Source organism: Callospermophilus lateralis, chromosome 11, assembly GCF_048772815.1.
Source record: "Callospermophilus lateralis isolate mCalLat2 chromosome 11, mCalLat2.hap1, whole genome shotgun sequence".
Lineage (NCBI taxonomy): Eukaryota > Metazoa > Chordata > Mammalia > Rodentia > Sciuridae > Callospermophilus > Callospermophilus lateralis.
The window spans coordinates 100,569,265-100,575,048 of NC_135315.1; positions in this window are offsets into that span (position 1 = coordinate 100,569,265).

Here is a 5,784-nt window from a genome sequence, read left to right on the forward strand (position 1 = left end):
TTAGTACAGATTAAAAAACACATGAACTACAAATGTCGCTCATCTCCCTGTGAACTTCTGGAGGGCTCCTGTGATTGGTGCATTCCAGGAAAAGGTAAGTCTGAAGCCTGGAGCAAGCTACTGGAAAGTGTCCCCAAGGTAGAAAAGTTTATAGTTTTTTCCACATACTGAGCTTCCACAGCAGGCTTGAACTTCTAATAGGGTAATGAGAGTTCACTAATTTTTCAAGACAAAATAAGTGGGAAGGGAAGCACACTTATATATGTTTGTGTGTGTGTGTGTGTGTGTGTGTGTGTGTGTGTGTGTGTGTGTGTATTTAATACATATCCAAAACACTTGAAAAAAGGAAGTCATGGTAGATGTATTTATGCTTTGGTGGAATATGCATACCTATAGAAAAACTTTGGTTTTGAATCTGAATCCTTCATTCCAGCTTTTGACCTTTCTTCTCATGGGACTAGTCAGATTCAAAACTTTAAATTATAAAAGTCAGCTCCTCATGGGTTCTTTCTTGGGGAAATAATTCTTGTGAACATATGGAAAATGACTTTTTGAGTCATACAAGTCAATATCTGATAAAATGGATTTAGCAGAAACTTTCCAAATATTCACCTTTTGGCTCAAACTAAGCCTGGAGAGTTTAAAGCCCACAAGGAGAATTTTTGAGAAAGTTATGAATGAATGGATACTAGTTTATTATGGAAATGCAATTGTAACCAAGCACTATAATGTGTCTAGACATAAGGGGCTTAGTTGCCAAATATGAAGTGTTCTAGTTTTACAAGAAATCCTCATGGAAAGTGCACAAGATGTTACATGGTGAGAATTCTACCTAAGGTCCATATGTGCTTCTGTCACCATTTGGAACTTGTTCCCTTCTTAGGAGGGGGTTCTTGTGAACAAGCAGGAAATTATGAAACCCTGTTCCTTGGACCTTACACATAGGTCTGGGAGAGAAAAATCAAGTATGAGAAGAAAGAGCCATCATAGTATCTGAATTATTATTTTTATTATTGGTGTTTTCTTTAAGGGTATTTGACAAAGCTCTTGTTGTGGGATGATTTCAGAACAAGGTCAATGAAGAACCTCACAGCTCATTCTCTTTCCGACACACTGATTGGAAGATTATATTGCCATTCTTTAGATTCTCAGAGGTCTTAGGTGAAATGCATATGGAAATTTGTTCTGAAGGCCATTGCTATGAGCGGTCATAAAGGAATTCTTTAAGGCTTAGAAATGAAACATTTGTAAGGATGGATGGAAAAGCAAATGCAGAAGACAATGTTCCCCTGAAAAACTTCTCGTGCCAGCTCATCAATTTCTGGTTAACTTTGAGGATACCCACAAGATTATATCTGGTGAGAGTTTGGTTTTCTGGCACCTCACCTCTAGGAGGTAGCAATTATTAATACTCTGTGTGTGTGTTGTGTGTGGATGTAAGATATCCAACATCCAATTCTCTTCCAGGCACTTATTTTTACAAATGACTTTAAAAGGCCCGAAAGAAGAATCATTCTCTGGCGTTTTTAGAACCACTTCCAGCAGCGCGTCTCCAGAGTCAAATAGAGCTGTCTTCATCACTTTTACATATAGACTTCCTCAAACACTAAAAAGAATGATAATCGGCTAATTATAAATTCACTGTTAATACAGCCTTAGAGCTGAGAACATTTCACTCCGGCAGTTAATTTAGTCTGTGGTAAATTCTCACTGTTATTTAATGTCATTTATCACCTGCTGTTTTGTCTTACTGAGAACATCCTGCCTGCCCTGCGCTGTCTACAGTACATGGACCTTCTGTGACTTTAATGTACTCGGAACAAAGGCTCCAAAGTGCTGCTATCAGGGGATTTTGGCAACTTGCCTTAGATATATTCAAGCCATTTTGCTGCCTGTCACTCAGGGCTGCACAAATTGAACTCGGAGGAGAGGTAAAGAGGGTCTATCAGGCATTTTTTTTTTCTGGGAAGAATATGCTAATAAAGCGTCCTCAGCAGGAAGCAGGCTGTGTCTGAGAGAGTTTGGTCAACTCTGAATTAATTTTGTGTGTTAAGAAACACGGGGTGCTTCTAGAGCCGGCCTGTGGTAATTAATCCTTCCTGTTTCTGGGAGAACAGAACTGTGATAAATTCAGCCCAGGTTTAACAGATGTGTGCACACAATGTCTGCTTTATGAGGAGTAAAACAAAATGATAGGTACAGAACAAAAAAAATGTTGATTTAAAAAACTAGAACAGTATGGAAAGCACGAAGCTTGGAATTCCCAGAGTTTATGCAAATATAGTATTCCTTTAAATGTTCACAGACAACGTGGTTTTGAAAACATCTGTCTATGGGGTTGAATGCTGCAAAGAGACTGAAAAAGACAGATGTTTCTTGTTCTTCAGAAAATTGAGTAAAAAAAAAGAAAAGAAATTGCATGCAGACATTAGGTAGGAGATGGAGTTTGCTGTATCTAGGTGTGGTTGGTATTGGACACACACAAAAAAATGGTGACAGTATTCTAGGATCTCTTGTTATCTTAGTTCTTCAGTTTTTCTCCAAACTGCTTTATAGAGAAAAAGTGCAAGATACATTACTTGTATAGAAACAAGGGTCATGATGCTTGGTGATTGGAATACTGACCCTCTGAGCAGGAGAGCTTGACTTTCAAAGCAAGGCATGCATTTGAGCGGGGAAGGCTGACACTGAATATATTTCAATACCATTTGCACATAAGGTAAATGAGAACAGGCAGAGTGTATAAAAACAAGCCCATACACAAGGAGGCATTCTCAGGGTAGGGTGGCCAAACAGCCTCAGCCATTCCATTGTGCCTGCTCTCCGTCTTGCACTCTCTCTTCCTTTCTATCTTATTGAGCTAGCCCTGCCATCCTGGGGGCCAGGCAGGAGTCTGACATGGGTAAGGTAAAATAGAAGGAAAGCCCAGCTCGTGCAACCTGTTTGATAGGGCATGTTTCAAAGAGAGTTTAGCTCCCCCCCCCTTTTTTTGTCTCCAATAAAACTAAGTGATACCTTAAATATATAGTTAGATATCTGAAAATCAAAATTTTAGAGCCTAATGTGAAGAGAAGATAATAAAACCCAGCTTACTGCACATCACTGATAGCCTGTCACGCAGCACAAATACTAAGAACAATTTGACTCACTTTCAATGAAATGTGTGCCTGCCTCATGCAAAAGAGTAGTTTCTGGAGGCTTTGACAATATTACCCAGGAAAGAGTTGATTCAGAAATTCAGTCTTGGTTAACCCTTTACATTTCAGTCATTTTATGTCGGTACCTTCTGCTCCACAGAGTTTCATTGTCACTAGAGTGTTTTTTTTTTCAGATTATTTCCTATGTTGCATGAAAGATGTCTGACTAGCTATCTTCACATTGCTTAGGGTCTAGACCAAAATCAATCATTTAACGCTTGGTCAAAGCTTTTGGCTTGTTTCCGTGAAAAAAAAAATGTACTGGAAATGATCTGTGATCCTCATAAAACAAGCAAAGCAATTAAGCAAAACTGATCATTTTATATATTCTTTTAAAGTCTAGTTAATGAAAATATGCATAAAGATAGCATTTTCTCCACCATGTGGATTATCAACAGCTTATCATAGTCTCAGTAGAATATTAAACTACCTCCAGGTGAAACTCATGAACCAAGTCTTTTCTAATTGGATATTAGAGAACTAAAATACAATGATATTGCACAAGGTGTATTTAAAAATTATATAATGATAACTGCAAAAATTCTGGATTTATAAGAATCCAAGTTTTTCAATAAAATTTATTCACAAAAGCAAACTTTACACTTTTGAATCAATTGTAACTTATTTTTTTTAAATAATTCACTTAATAAGCATATTCAAAAAGTACCTTTGGCTTAGGGAAAAAATATGGTATACAATTACTTATAAAAATTAAATAAGATTATCGCCTGCTCCTGAGGAACACATAGTCTATTTTGGCTTCTCCAGGTAGATTATATTTCATTTATCAAATGTAAGAAAGGGATTTCACGATGTAGGTAAAATGATTTTGGCTTTACTAACTGAAAAGCATTGGAATGGTAGAGAATTTTTCCAAATCAAAAAGCCAGCATATATGACCATCTGAAAGGTCATGGTTTCTCAAAATAATTTTTAGAAGTAATTTTCCAAGATCTTAGAGCATATAAACACTCATTCCGATCTCAATGTTTATTTAGTGCAAATGAGTAAAAAAAAGAGGAACTTCCTAGAATCTTTATTACACATAACAAAGATACTAACTCACAATGCCCGATTTGGATCAGTTGTGCAAGATGTAGTATTGGGCCATCTCAGAAAATTTCCAAGGAACTTGGAAAATACAGACAAATGATATAGAAGACTGAACATTCTCCTAGGAGCAGTAGAGGAGTACCAAAGCCTTCAAAACACAGTGGAGTCAGTCCAGGCTAACGCTGCTGCTGTTTAGGGGAAGATGAGCCAGGTTGTCTCTGAAGCTTCTTACTCTTTGTTCACTAAGTAGCACTCATTCCTAGGGTCGGGAACATAGTATATGAATAGTGTCCTTTTTTCAGTTATTTTCAAGCCACATTATGAATTGAAATCATCTGGTCAGGGCCTTACCTCTAGAGATTCCGAATTTCTAGAGCATTTATATTCTTGAAAGGGATTTTGTTTCAAAATGGTTAGAAAGGTCCTTAGTGAATGTTTGGCACATAATGGTTATAATTATTATAATTACTTTCGTCATTAGGGTTGATATACCCTGAGGGTTACTATGGTGTAACTAGTATCTAAGAATCATTCTCATGGAAAAATATAATACATCAAATTAGAAAGCTTCTGCATGGTATACGAAATAATCAACATAATGAAGAAACAACCTATTGAATAGAAGAAAAATATTTTCAAACTGTCGTTCTCAAACCCGTATGAGGTTGAGGTTAATATCCAAAATACAAAAGGAACTTAACTTAATGGCAAGAAAAACAAATAGCTCAATTTTACATTTATATTTCATTTTATTTTTTAGGGGAAAAACCTGAATGAATGTTTTCCAAAAGAAGACATACTAATGCTTACCAGGTATATGAAGAGCTTCTCAAAAATGCTAAATATTAGAGAAATGCAAATTAAAATCACAATGAGGTAGAACTTCGTTTCTCAGAATTTCCGTCCTCACACCAACAGAAGGTAAGTGTTAGTGAAGATGTAGAGAAAGGAGTGCCCTTATGGACCACTGTGGGAATGCAATTAGTATGGTCAGCTGGGAAAGCAGTGTGGAGGTTCTAAAGTGCTAAAAGTAGAATCCACATAGGATCCAGCAGCACCAGGAAATAGAATTAGGGTGTTGAAGAAGATCTGCATTCCCATGCTCTTTGAAACACTGTTCACAATAGCCAAGATAAGGAATCCACCTACGTACCCATCAGTGGATAAGTGGAAAAAGCATGGGACAGATACACAGTGGAATACCATACAGTCATATAAAAAACAGAACATTCTGTAATTTGTAACAACAGAGATAAACCTGCAGATAACCATTTTTGTTCACTGCAAGATAAGTATCTCCTATAATAGTCATATCTTTCTCAAAGACTAATATTTAAAACCAGACAACATATATAAAAAAATGAACTTGTGTATCTTAACAGCAACACTGGTATTGATGAGCATACTAATTCTTTCTTGCTATTCCATATCATAACTTTCTAAATATAAGTCAGCCTAAATGATATAAGCCTGGCACAAAAAGACAAATATCTTATGATCTAACTTCTATAGAGAATCAAAAAAAGTTCATCTC